Below are 13671 nucleotides of genomic sequence, written 5' to 3'. Positions count from 1 at the left end.
CCTATTTTACCAGATCAGCAGAGGCACTTTACTACCTTTGGAAGCACATACCAACCTGAAAGTACAGACCAAAAAAAGTGCACAATAAATTATCAAAAAGTAATTCGTAAATACTCACTCTCCTTATGGTTCAGAACCAGGCCTTTCTTTTCTGTGCAAACACTGATCTTGGTTTATCTCACACAATCCCAAGGCCTAAATACCATCTCTGTGATGGTGAATCCAGCATTTATACTATTAGTCTTAATCTCTCTACTGAACTTCAGATTCATCTACCCAAACCTCTCCTTTTTAATACCTAAAGGGCAGTAATAAAACTAAAATATGTCTTGATTCTGAATCAAATCTATCTCCAAGACCACTCTCCCATCTCAGCAAATCACATTGCCCTGAGTCATTCTAAGACTGTTTTCTTTCCTTCATGCTCCCTAATTATAGTTTCTCAGTTCTCTCTGGAAATATGTCCTGAATTCATTCACTTTTCTTTATCTGAGTCATGACAAGATCCACAGTCACCAGCCACCATCACTTTGCACTTGAATGACTAAAGCAGCCTCCTGCATGAACTCCCCTCTTTCACTTTCCTTTTTAATCCATTCTTCACCAACAGGGTCACTTAATCCACCTTCTACTCCAAGTGGACTTAGAATGAAATCGAAGTTCCCTGCCATCTCAGATGAAGACTCACAAATTCCAGCACTGACTTGGGCCCTCCCCACTCGGATCTTGATTCTGTGGTGCTCACTTGTGTTGATTACACGGTGCCAATCACAGGAACTTCGTTCAGCTCTAGGTCTCCCGATTTTGCTTGGCTGGATCCTTTCATTCAAGCCTCAACTCAAAGTCACTTTCTCAAAGGACCTTTCTGATCACCCCATCTAAAAAAGTCACTATTCCTCGGAGTCATTATCACTCTATTACACTTTCTGCATAGTATTTACTACCACCTGAAATGACCTGATTGTTGACCCCTCGTTTCCCTCCTCCACCGAAATATAAACTTGTTGAAAATTCCGACTTTGTCTGTCTCATTCACAACTGCATCCCAGTATCTAGAATAGTACCTGGCAGGTGCTAGACATTCCATGAATACTTCTTGCATGCATTAACCTTACTCATCAGCCTGTCTTGTTTACATAAGTCTAGAGCAGGAGTTTTTAGCCTGGCTCCATGTCTCCCCAAGAGGTTTGTGAACTTGGATGGGAAAAAGTGTGCATGATTGTTTTCACAAACTCCTAACGGAATCCAAACTGTAGTCATATTAGGAGTACATGTGACTTTATCATCAATAGAAATCATAGAAATTTTCAAATCATATTACATTGTATCAGATATCTCAAAATATTGCTTATTTTCATCTCTCTTCAAAATTAGGCTCATTGCTAAATTGATATCTAATACATTAATTAAGAAGTACATAGAGTACTACATCAAAAATATTAAAAATTAAATAATTTTAATTAAAGACTAAAGAAAATAGAAATATTAAATGGATTGGTTTCTATTGTAATCCTATAGATTTTAAATGTTAGTCTGAGAGGGGTCCATGGACTTGACCAGAGTATCAAAGGGGTTTGGGACACATAAAAATTAAGGTATAGAGCTGGACTGCCCAATCTGGTAGCCCTAGCTATTTAAATGTAACTTTAAATGAATTAAAATTAAATTAAAAATTCCAATTCACAGTAGCACTAGTCACATGGAAGTGCTCAAAAGCCACACGTGGCTCATGGCTACTATAGTGGACGGTGCAGGTACAGAATGTCCATCATTGCTCTCTATTGGATAGCACTGGTCTAGAGCTTAATGATTACTTCCTGATTTGTCATACTTTGCCCTCACCCCACCCCCAATATTATGAACTACATTCTTCAACAGAAATATTGAGAGTGGGTTGGAGATACAATGACCTTTTCTCAGGATTCTTGCTGTTCTCCTTTCTACATAAGCCTTTACTCCATCACCAGTCTCTGCCCTCCCTCATGGTTCAGGGAGTAGAGCTATCCTGGGCAGTGTGGCAATGAATTATCTCTTTTCATCATTTTCAGGCTCCTGCCCTGGTCCTGGGCAGAGGACATAGCTGAGAATAAGTAATGAAAGACAGGTAGCATTGCTCAAAATGGGAGAACTAGAGCGATAAGCCTCTCTCTCCTTGAGGGTCCCCAGTACCTGCACCCTGGCCCTTGAGGGGGTAGTGTCCATGCTGGGACACGAGGTGGACCCTTCCGCCAAGCTGGGGCCTGAGAGGAAGTCCCAGCTAGAGTGCCAGTGCTGGTTGTGGTGGCGCTGAGTCAGCAGGAAGGACTTGAGCCTTATCCAAGGAAGGAGAGGACAGACTAGAAGTGGCCCAGCTGCACACTTCAGCAGTGAACTTCCTCCAAACAGTCTGGGCTAATAGCAGCCCAGCCACCCTCACAGACATCAGCTGGCTCAGAGCTGTGCAGCTTAACTCCAGAGGCCTCCCTCTCCCCCAGCGGCCCAAAGCTTTCCACATGCCCAGATACCATCTTGGAGAGAAACAAGGAGAGTGATGCAAATTGGAAAAACTGACTCATTCAAAAGAGACAGCTTACTGGAATCGCCTGAGTCTAGCAGATTGGACTAAAATTCAGTCCTACCCGCACCCCTCATTAGTCAGTGGTATGGAGGTCAGGGAAAATGGGGTCAGTTATAGAAAGTTCTCTTTACACATGTAAGCCTGGTGCGAGTAAATCTGAGACTGCACCCTACCTGACCTGAATCACACAGACCCCTTGCTCAGGCAAAATATGGCCCAAGACATCTTCTGGCTCTTGGTGAATGAGGGTCCTATGAGACCTTCTTAGCTAAAGGGGTGGGCATCAAATACTGAAGCAGTATTCCAATGTCATTGTACCCATTCCATCTTCCTGTGCCCCCACAACAAGATAGCCCAGTGGCCCCTGGTCTTCCAGTCCTCTCAGCACTGCTTCTGGCCAAACTTGAGATCCATGCTTTTCAGAGAGACTCTCCTTCTGTGTCATTTTGGTTGCTGATGGGGCTAGTCCTGCGTCTCCAAAACAGAGGGAGCAGAGTGCTGCGTCTGTAGGTGCTGGGGGTGGCATGTGTACACAGGCACCGAGATCACCCTTCTCCTGCTAATGGTGGTGTGTGTGTGCATGTGTGGGGGATGTGTAGGGGAAGGGTGGTTTAGAGAATAAGGTCAGCAGAAAAGTACAGCACATTGCTTGAGGTGTGGTCTGCTGGCAGGAAAGGACTAGAGAAGTTGACAGTTTCACATCAATTCCTTCCCCAAGCAAAATTTCACTGGTTTTGTTTCCCAGCCTAACTAATTGGAGCATAAATACTAAATTTAATTAGTTAATCGTTTTAATTGGATTGTGTGAATTTCTCTGTTATGTTTTGTACTGGGTTGAATAATGTCCCCTCCCTAAATTTAGGTTCACCCAGAACCTCAGACTACGCTTTTATTTGAAAATAGGGTCTTTGCAGATGTAATTAGTTAAGATGTGGTCATACTGAATTAGTACTCCCTAAACTAACATGGCTGGTGTCCTCATAATAAAAGGACACATGGAACACACACACACACACACACACACACACACACACACACACACACGAAGAACACATATGATGGCAGAAGCAAAGAATGGAAATGATGTATCTGCAAGCCACAGAACACCGAGGATTGCCAGCAACCATCAGAAGCTAGGAAGAGACAAGGAAGGGTTTTCCTACAGTTTCAGACAGGGCGTGGCCCTGCTGACTCCTTGCTTTTGGGCATCTAGCACCCAGATAGTGAGAGAATACATTGCTGTTGTTTTAAGTCACACAGTCAGTCTGTGGTGCGTTAGTTATGGCAGCCCTAGGAAATACGTGCTGGGGGAGGAGATGTCATAATAAAACATCCTATCTAATAAGGAGGGAATATGCAAATTGACCGTCATGCCATCACAAAGATGGTAGCACCCATAGCCACAAGATGGCGGCACCCAGGCCCCTCAGCGCCACCGGAGTCGCCCAGTCCTTTCAGCCCCGCCGGTGGGGGTGGGGGGGTGGCAGGCTGCCCAGCTGCCCAGGGCCTCCCAAAGCTTAGGTAACCAGGGCCAGCCAAGGCTTGCACTGCTGGCAGTGGCAGCAGCAGAGGTGTGATGGGGGCATCACCTTCCCCTGATCACCGGGTCACCTCCTGCCCCTGAGGGCTCCTGGACTGTGAGAGGGGGCAGGCCAGGCTGAGGGGACCCCCTGGTGAATTTTCATGCACCAGGCCTCTAGTGCTTATATATAATAGCACATGCTTAGGGATGAATCCAGCACACACAGGAACATTAGTCTTTATTAACAACTAGAGACCCGGTGCACGAAATTCGTGCACGGGGGAGAGGGGTGTCCCTCAGCCCAGCCTGCACCCTCTCCAATCTGGGACCCCTCGAGGGATGTCCGACTGCCCATTTAGGCCCGATCCCACCAGGATTGCTGGCTCCCAACTGCTTGCCTGCCTGCCTTCCTGATTGCCTCTAACCGCTTCTGCCTGCCAGCCTGATCACCCCCTAATAACTCCCCTGCCAGCCTGATTAATACCTAACTGCTCCCCTGCCAGCCTGTTTGCCCCTAACTGCCCTCCCCTGCTGGCCATCTTGTGGTGGCCATCTTGTGTCCACATGGGGGCAGGATCTTTGACCACATGGGGGCAGCCATCTTGTGTGTTGGAGTGATGGTCAATCTGCATATTACTCTTTTATTAGATAGCATAGAGGCCTGGTGCACAGGTGGGGGCCAGCTGGTTTGCCCTGAAGGGTGTCCTGGATCAGGGTGGGGGTTCCCTTGGGGCGTGAGGCGGCCTGGGCGAGGGGCCTGTGGTGGTTTGCAGGCCGGCCACGCCCCCTGGCGACCCAAGCCTTGAGAGGCCCTGGGATCTGGGGTTTATTTATCTTCTACAATTGAAACTTTGTAGCCTGGAGCGGAGCCAAGCCTTCTGCTTGCTCTGTGGAGGCAGCCATTTCTGTTGGAATTTATGTATCTTCTATAATTGAAACTTTGTAGCCTTTAAGCATAGGCCTGGGCCGGCCAGGGTGTGAGGAAAGCTTGGCTTCCTCCATTGTCAGGGAAACCCAAGCCTCCCTCCTGCTCTCTGTGGCCGTAGCCATCTTGGTTGGGTTTATTTGCATATTCGCTCCTGATTGGCTGGTGGGCGTGGCTGGTGGGCGTGGCTTGTGGGTGTAGCGGAGTGATGGTTAATTTGTATATTACTCTTTTATTAGATAGGATTCCCGCTAACATTTAAAAAGTCCAATAGAAAGTCTAGAGCAGGGGTTCTCAAACTTTTTAAACAGGGGGCCAGTTCACTGTCCCTCAGACTGTTGGAGGGCTGGACTATAGTTTAAAAAAAAACTATGAACAAATTCCTATGCGCACTGCGGGCCCGGAATGAGTTGGCTGCTAAGCAGGACAGGCAGTGGCACCCGGCGGGCTGGATACATGTCCTCGGTGGGCCACATGTGGCCCGCGGGCCATAGTTTGAGGACGCCTGGTCTAGAGCAACCATCATTAAAGTCCCCTGCCCTATTCTCTAGCTTCAACCTGACCCACCCAATTCCTAGCCCCTGCAAACCCTTTATCCAAGGGCATTCTGTTTCTCTCAGTTCCTCTTTCATCTCCCCTATCAATGAAGAGCTCATTCTGCCAAACCCAGTCCCTGACCAGATCCACTCTCCTGACCCAGGCCTGTGGGGAATGTCCTTCTACTTTCCTGTGAGCCTCTCTGTCCACTTGACTACAAAGCTTCGCCTTTCCTTAGAGGATGGGGGCGGGGCAAGAAGCTAAGCAGGGAGGGGAGGAGAAGGTTCTGAATACCACACATTAAACAGTGATCCCCCATCACCATCTTCCCTACACACACAAAACTTAACTTTTGTTCCCTTTGAAGGAATACTTGGATTAATGAAGCAATTAGTAGAAGTCAAGCCTTACAGAAATGTCTACAGTGTTCACTGAATAACTGAAGCTTACAGTCCTTGCCAGTCATCGATCTATACCAGGGGTGGGCAAACTTTTTGACTCAAGGGCCACAATGGGTTCTTAAAGTGGACCGGAGGGCTGGAACAAAAGCATGGATGAAGTGTTTGTGTGAACTAATATAAATTCAAAGTAAAGGAGCGGAGGGGAGAGTAAGAGAACCGGATAGAACAGCCGGATCCGGCCCGAGGGCCGTAGTTTGCCCACAGCTGATCTATACTAATAATAGAGGAATATGCAAATTGTTCAGGATGCCATCACAGTAACAGTAACGACCAAACAGCAGGCTGTGTGGGGCTACAAGGCCAGCAGGGGGGTTAGTGAGGGACAACCAAACGACTGAACAGCAGGCTACATGGGGCGACCAGGCCGGCGGGGGGGTGGGGGGGGAGGGAGGAAGGGACAGTTGAGGGCAACCAGGCTAGCAGGCAGAGGTGGTTAAGGGTGATCAGGCTGGTGGGGGGCGCAGTTAGGGGTGATCAGGCAGGTAGGCAGGTGAGCAGTTAGGAGCCAGTGGTCCCGGATTGTGAGAGGAATGTCTGACTGCCAGTTTAGGCCCGATTCCCGGGATCAGGCTTAAACCAGCAGTTGGACATCCCCAAGGGGTCCTGGATTGGAGAGGGTGCAGGCTGGGCTGAGGGGACCCCCCCCCCCCCCCGTGCACGAATTTTGTGTACTGGGCCTCTAGTCCTATCTAATAAAGAGGGAATATGCTAATTGACCACCACACACTCAAAAAGATGGCGGTGCCCACAGCCAATAAGGAGGGAATATGCTAATTGACTGCCGCACCCTCAAAGATGGTGGCACCCACAACCACAAGATGGCAGTGCCCAGTTCCCTCAGCCCCACTGGGGTGGCAGTTGCATGGCATGGCCAGGCCTTCCCACAGGCAGGTCCGGCCCCTCTGCGTGCCTCCGGAGTTGCACAGTCCCCTCAGCCCCCCAGCCGCCCAGAGCCAGCCTGACATGCAGGCAAGCCTTGGATGTCGGCTGCCCAGTGGCCCAGGGTCATGCCGAGGTGCAGGCAAGCTTTGGATGGTGGCTGCCCAGCCACCCAGGGCTGGCCCAAGGCTCAGGCAAGATCGGATGGTGGCTGTCCAGCCGACACCCAAGTCACAGGCAAGCCTTGGATGGTGGCTTTCCAGCTGCCCAGGGCCGCCCGAGGCTCAGGTAACCAGGGACTGCCGAGGCTTGCACTGCCGGCAGTGGCAGCAGCAAAGGTGTGATGGGGGTGTCGCCTTCCCCTGACCACTGGGTTGCCTCCTGCCCCTGAGGGCTCCCGGACTGTGAGAGGGGGAAGGCTGGGCTGAGGGACCCCCTCCCTTCAGTGCATGAATTTTCATGCATTGAGCCTCTAGTCTATAATAATAAAAGCATAATATGCAAATCGACCAAATGGCCAAACAGCAGAATGACTGTCCAGACAACCATGCTATAACACGCACTGGCACCAGGGTAGCCAATGCCAGTGCCATGCGATTGGTCGGGGGGCTCTGCCATCACCCTATGATTGCCCCACAGAGAGTGGCCCAGGCCACCGGCCAGCAGGCAATCAATCAGGGTGGGGGGTCTGCGATCACCCCAAAGAGGGAGGCCCAGACCACTGACCGGCGGGTGGGTGGGGCCTCCCTCTGTGGGGCAATAGATCGCGGGGCTCCTGGGACTGCGAGAGGGCGCAGGCTGGGCTGAGGGATGCCCCCCCCCCGCCCATGCACGAATTTTGTGCACCAAGCCTCTAGTATATATATAAAACCCTAATATGCAAATAGACCAAACAGCGGAACAACCGAACAACCAGTCTCTATGATGTGTGCTGACCACCAGGGGGTGCGCGCGGAACATGGCAGGCATCAGCTGTGGTGGGATGGTGGAGCAAGTGAGCGGGGGTGCCAGACCAAGGCGGGGCACTGGTCACTGTCATCAGGGCGAGCCTCTGGTGGTTACTAAAATTCTTTGCTCCTGCATGCTGTGGTCCCACCTGGAGTTTGCACCTGCTGCCAGCGCCGGCCCCAATCACTCAGCACCATCAGTGGGTGCAAGCAGTGGCTGCCGGCCCTGATCACCCCTGAGGGCTTCTCCACCTCCCTCTGCTCCTGAGGGGTGATTAGGACGCAACTGCTGCTTGCACCCACTGATGGCGCTGGCCCCAATTGCTCTACACCATCAGCGGGTGCGAGTGGGGCCGGCACCGTCAGCTCATGGGAGTGGCGGCAGCAGGAGCGGGGCTGCCAGCAGACAGGGGACCAGGGGCTGCAGCAGGAGGGGCTGGGTGGGGGCACGGAGGATGGGCCAAGACCCGCCCCTATACCCACCACAGCCTCACGGCCCACAGTTCCTTTCAAGGTGCACAAATTCATGCACTGGGCCCCTAGTTTATTATAGTCTCCCATGGACCATCATGGTTTTTCTCTAAATGTAGGTCTAGGAAGGGAACCAGTGGAGGAAGAAAGGGGGGCTAAGGATTAAGTACTCTAAGAGGAATCTTCTACTTCCCCTCTCTTTCTTCCCTTCTCCTTCCCTTCCCCTCGCCCCCTCCCCTCCCCTTTCTATCCCTCTTCTTCAAGGTTTTCATGCAATCTCAAATGATGCTATTTATGAGCACTGGTAAGAACATGCGCATAACATTTTCTTAAGAAAATGTATCACAGTTGTTTTATAATTAAGGCAATAATTAATTGGAGTAAAGAGAAGGTGTGGAATATAAAACATAAACTCTCCTTAGAGGTTTAAAAAGGAAGATAAAAATGCAACATCAACAGGGAACTCTTTTAGTATTCACTTTTAATAACATGACTTATATTACTTTTTTAAAGAACATTTTAACTCCTGCCTCCCTTTTTATTTTTAAAATTTTCATGGGGTTGTGGAGACTCATGCTAGGTCTTAGGGGAAACATAGTAATTAGAGACATAAGAATAGCTAGCACAGCTTCACATGGAAAATGTCTCAACTGTGGTCGTCATGACATGGGTTTGCGAACAAGCCACCTCATTCCACAAGACAAAATTGGGTGAAAATAACTTAGTCATAAGGATGCAGAACTGAATCCCCAGGAAAGCATAAAATACATGCTCCAAGGCACACCTTTGAAGATGCCACATTTATCTTGGGCCAAGGATTGTTTACAGAATGCTGTGCAATCCACCCCTAGCTGAAACAAGAGACATGGAATGAATATTTTTAGGTCAATGAGTTTCATATTTTACATTTTCCCAGGTCTTCGGCTTCCTTGATTACTCGTGTGGAAAGTACTTTAAGAAGAGAGAGTTCAAAGTTGTTTACTGTGACAAACAAACTGGAAGGTGGCTCCCCTGAGCCTTTGCTTTTGGTGTTCATGCCCTTGTGTAATTTTGTTTCCTTGAGTGTAGTTAAGACCTGTGACTTGCTTCTAACCAATACAATATGGCAAAGTGAATGGGATGTAACTCCCATGATCACATTACATTACTAAGACTCTGTCTTGATCACAGATCACTCCAGAGTCTGACTCCTTGCTGGTTTTAAAGAATCAAGCTTCTATGAGTCCTGCAGCTGCAAGAAAATGAACAATGCCAACAAGTGGGATGAACTTGGAAGCACGTCTTTCCCCATTTGAGCCTCCAGATGAGAACCCAGCTCTGGCAGACAGACTTATAATAGACCCAGGCTGGATGTGCCCAGACTCCTGACCTACATAAATGTGAGGTAGCCAATGTGTGTTGTTTTAAATCATTAAGCCTGTGGTGATTTGTTACACAGCGATACAAATGCATACACTTGATACCTTATTTTTCGGCCAAGTACTCTTATACTGGGTTTCTCTCTTCAAGAGTTTGAAAACCATTGATTGGAATCCAGAACTCAGCATTTAAAAAGTACAGGAGGCCATATTTAAAATAAATTTTGTAGAGCTGAGGTGGCCCAGAGATCTGAAAGCACTGGCGGGAGCTGGTCCACTTCCTCCTCGCCTCCCCGGGAGCTGCACCTCGCCTCCTGGTGATCTGGCTGGGAAGGGCTCTTAGGCATATGGACCCCACCGTGAAGGTGTTGTGTCCCGTGGAAGCAGGTGCCCACGCCTGAGCATCCCTGGCGCTGATCTTGCAGTAGACGATGCCCCTCATCCACCAACGGGCCCCAGACAAGAGTGGCTACAGCGTGGTGGCCAGCCTCGGCAACATTAAAAATCTCTTCACTGTCCTGGGGGCCATTCATTTCTGAGAACATTACTAAAAATGGAATCCAGGTGACAGTGGAAAATGCAAAGTGTGTGCAAGCAAATGCTTGTATTCAGGCTGGAATATTTCAAGACTTTAAAGTTCAGGAAGAGCCTGCTACTTTCCTAATTAATTTAACTGTCCTTTTAGACTACTTACCTATTTTTGGGTCAAATCCCGTGCCAGTCAGGGGGGCTCCGTGAAGCATTTTCTGAATTGGATATGACAAGTGAGGTCCTGCAGATCACCATGTCTCCTGACAAGCCTTATTTCAGGTTATCTACTTTTGGGAATGCAGAAAGCTCCCATCTTGACTATCCCAAAGATTCTGATTTGATGGAATCCTTTAATTGTAATGAAACCCAAGTTCACAGATACAAGATTTCTTTACTGAAGCCCTCTACAAAGGCATTAGTCCTGTTGTGCAAGGTGCCTATTTGGACAGGTAACCGAGGCTTCCTCTCATTACAGCATATGGTTAGAAATGAAGATGGACAGGTATGTTTTGTGGAGTATTACTGCTGCCCTGAGGAAGAAGTTTCTGATTCAGAATCTTGAGTATGACAATGCACCATGACATTTTATGTCTGCATTCATGATAGGTCACATTCACAGTCTCATGATTTTGTACTGGATTTCCTAAATAGAAGAGGCATGGAGGAGACAGGAGCAAGATCCCTGTGCCCTAAGTCACCGTGTAAGTCAATGTTTTCAAGTAGACACAGATGATCCAGTACTGGACTATCCTGTGGTTCTGTCTTTTGAACTCATAGGAATTAGGAACCTTGATGAATAAATTAAATATTCTATTTAAGTAGGACATTTCAAAAGGCTGAAAATTTAAAGTTTGATGGAGCCATATGTGAAATGTTCTTTTATTTATTTGCTATGAGAAAAAGCAAAGGCATATGGGCATTGCTTATTACTTTGAATTCTGGAGAATATATCTTAAAGCAGTGTTTCTTAAAGGGTTGTGCCCAGACCAGCACCATCAGCATCACCTAGAAACTTGTCATAAACTCTGCAGAAATTCTGATATATGCCAAAGTTTGAGAAACTGTGTGAAAGAATACTTAAAAAGAAAAAAAAGAGTCATTTAATTGCATTGAAGTGGTTGCTTTCCTATGTAATTTCTTCACAAACCTTCTGAAGCTTAGTCATCACTAAACAAGTCTGAATAATTATATGATTTATTTTGAAAGTATTCATTTTGAAGAAATCTATGAACAAGATCTAAATAAATAAATAAATAAAATTTTATGAAGTAGTCAAAGTTAATCTTTGAATTTCCCTCTGACCACGCCACAGTTTCTTCAAGTGTTTCCTGCTTCATTTGCTGCTGCGTCAGGCCTCAGGCCTCCTCCCTTCCCTCCCTTCACCCCCTCAAAGCGCACCTGCTCAGCATTATATTCTCTTGTGACTCCATCATGATCTTTCAACAAACTTTATTTTATTTACTTACCAAACATATAAATCCATGCTGCATTCAAAGTATTTTTACGGTTGACTCACGTTTTATAACAACCCTATGATGTCGGTACTATTGTTATCCCATTCTTCGGATGAGGAAGTTGTGCTGTTACAGTTATTCTAATAAAATGCATGCACTTCTGTGGAAATAGGCAGTAATAGTGAAAGCTTCCAGTGATTCTAGAAATGTTTAAAGGGCTTGTAGGAAAACAGAAAGCAACTCTAGCTCCTCTCCTGGTAGGAGTTTCAGGGTAATAGAGAATGCACCTTTGGAGAACGAGATCCATTAACATTCTTTCCGTCATTCTCCTAGAATCTCCTACATGGTCAGCGAGAAGGGTTCATCTCGTCCCTACTGCAACTTCAATTCCCTCTGAGTAATTGGCTGATGGTCCACAGTCAGGACCACATTTCGTTCACTGCTGTATCCTTTGTCCAGTGGTGCCCAGTTCTTCACAGGGGTCCTAAAGTACATCGAATGACTGGCTGACTGGCTGACTGAATGGGAACTAAGAAGCTTCAACATTCACTTAAGCAAGAAAGTGTTCCTGGACTAGAAACCATAGATGTCATTGCACCTTAAAAGATGATAAGCCTTAGTGCAAAAAGGAAGGAATTTATTCCAGATATACAAGATAATAGAAGAAAGGAGAAGCAAATGGCTATTTTTAAGAGAATTTAATTGAGAAAACAACAGAAATGAATCAGAAAGAAGAAAGAGGATGAAGTTGAGGGCACACTAGAAGTTTCCAAGGTTAATCAGAATAAGTTGAACATAAAGTAAAAAAGCAACACATAAAACTATCAGGCAGCCAGAAATACTGAATGCTCTGGTTCCAGGAAATGATTAGAGAAGGAAGTTGACAGGAGGTGGGAGAAGAATATAAATAACTAGAGGCCCAGTGCACGAATTTGTGCACGAGTGGGGTCCCTCAGCCTGGCCTGCAGGATCGGGCTGAAACCAGCTCTCCAACATCCCCCAAAGGGTCCCAGGTTGCAAGAGGGTGCAGGCCAGGCAGAGGGACCCCACGGTGCACGATCAGAGCCGGGGAGTGACAGGGGAGGTTAGCCAGCCGGGAGGGATCACAGGAGGGCTCCAGGGCCTGTCTGGCCCATCTCACTCAGTCCCATCTCGCTCAGTCCCAATTGACTGGACCCCAGCAGCAAGCTAACCTACTGGTCAGAGTGTCTGCCCCCTGGTGGTCAGTGCACATCATAGCAACTGGTCAACTGGTTGACTGTCTGCCCCCTAGTGGTCAGTGCATGTCATAGCGAGCGGTTGAGCGCCTTAGCACATCATTAGCATATTATACTTCTAGTGGTTGAATGGCCGACCAGTTGAGTGGACACTTAGCATATTAGGCTTTTATTATATAGGATGATAATGGCTACCTTTTATGGATAATATTCTATTCCAGGCAGGATTCTCATTGTTTTGTGCTTATTAATTTATTTCAGCACAACTCTGCGAATTATTTTATTATTATTATCACCACCATTTTACAAATGATTAAAGGGAGTAATAGAGAGATTAAGTAACTTGTTCAAGGTCACACAGCTTAAAAGTGGCAAAGCTGAGGATTGAATCTAAGCACTTTGCTCAGCCTGTATCATTCATCATTACCACTTATCACCTCTCCTATAGTACAGACAACTTCTATGTAAGGGCAGTAGCCATGTCAAGCAAATTAATAACTTGAGTTGTTTTTAAAAGAGTTTTTGTTATGCAAAAATCCTCTTACCACCAATTCCTTATAACCTGATTGCACCCCCTCTGGATCCCCTCCTTTATAGAAATTCTAGAGCTGCCATCTTACTAACATCTGGCTGAGAGCTAAAGGTAGCAACCAGTGGAGACCCTTAGGAATAAGAAGCGATTAAACTCTCCCAAAACTAGAGGGATTCTCCCTAAACTAAGTGAGACTGAGGGAATAAAAAAGATGGGGCGGGAAGCTGTTCTAGATTATAAGTAATGGAGACATTACTATTAATATAATGCATGAAATTTG

At 47.1% G+C, this 13671-nt stretch overlaps 1 pseudogene across 1 annotated transcript; it reads left to right on the top strand.

Moving 5' to 3' along the window:
* Positions 1-10088: 10088 nt before the first annotated feature.
* LOC308254021 (cell cycle checkpoint protein RAD1-like) lies at positions 10089-10750 on the top strand (annotated as a pseudogene). The gene has a single exon. The product of its transcript is annotated as a cell cycle checkpoint protein RAD1-like (transcript).
* The last annotated feature ends 2921 nt before the right edge of the window (positions 10751-13671 follow it).

The sequence above is a fragment of the Plecotus auritus genome (genome assembly GCF_963455305.1).
Source record: "Plecotus auritus genome assembly, chromosome: 1".
NCBI lineage: Eukaryota > Metazoa > Chordata > Mammalia > Chiroptera > Vespertilionidae > Plecotus > Plecotus auritus.
Note: the sequence above shows the minus strand (reverse complement) of the source record. Positions and strands in the feature narration are given on the sequence as shown.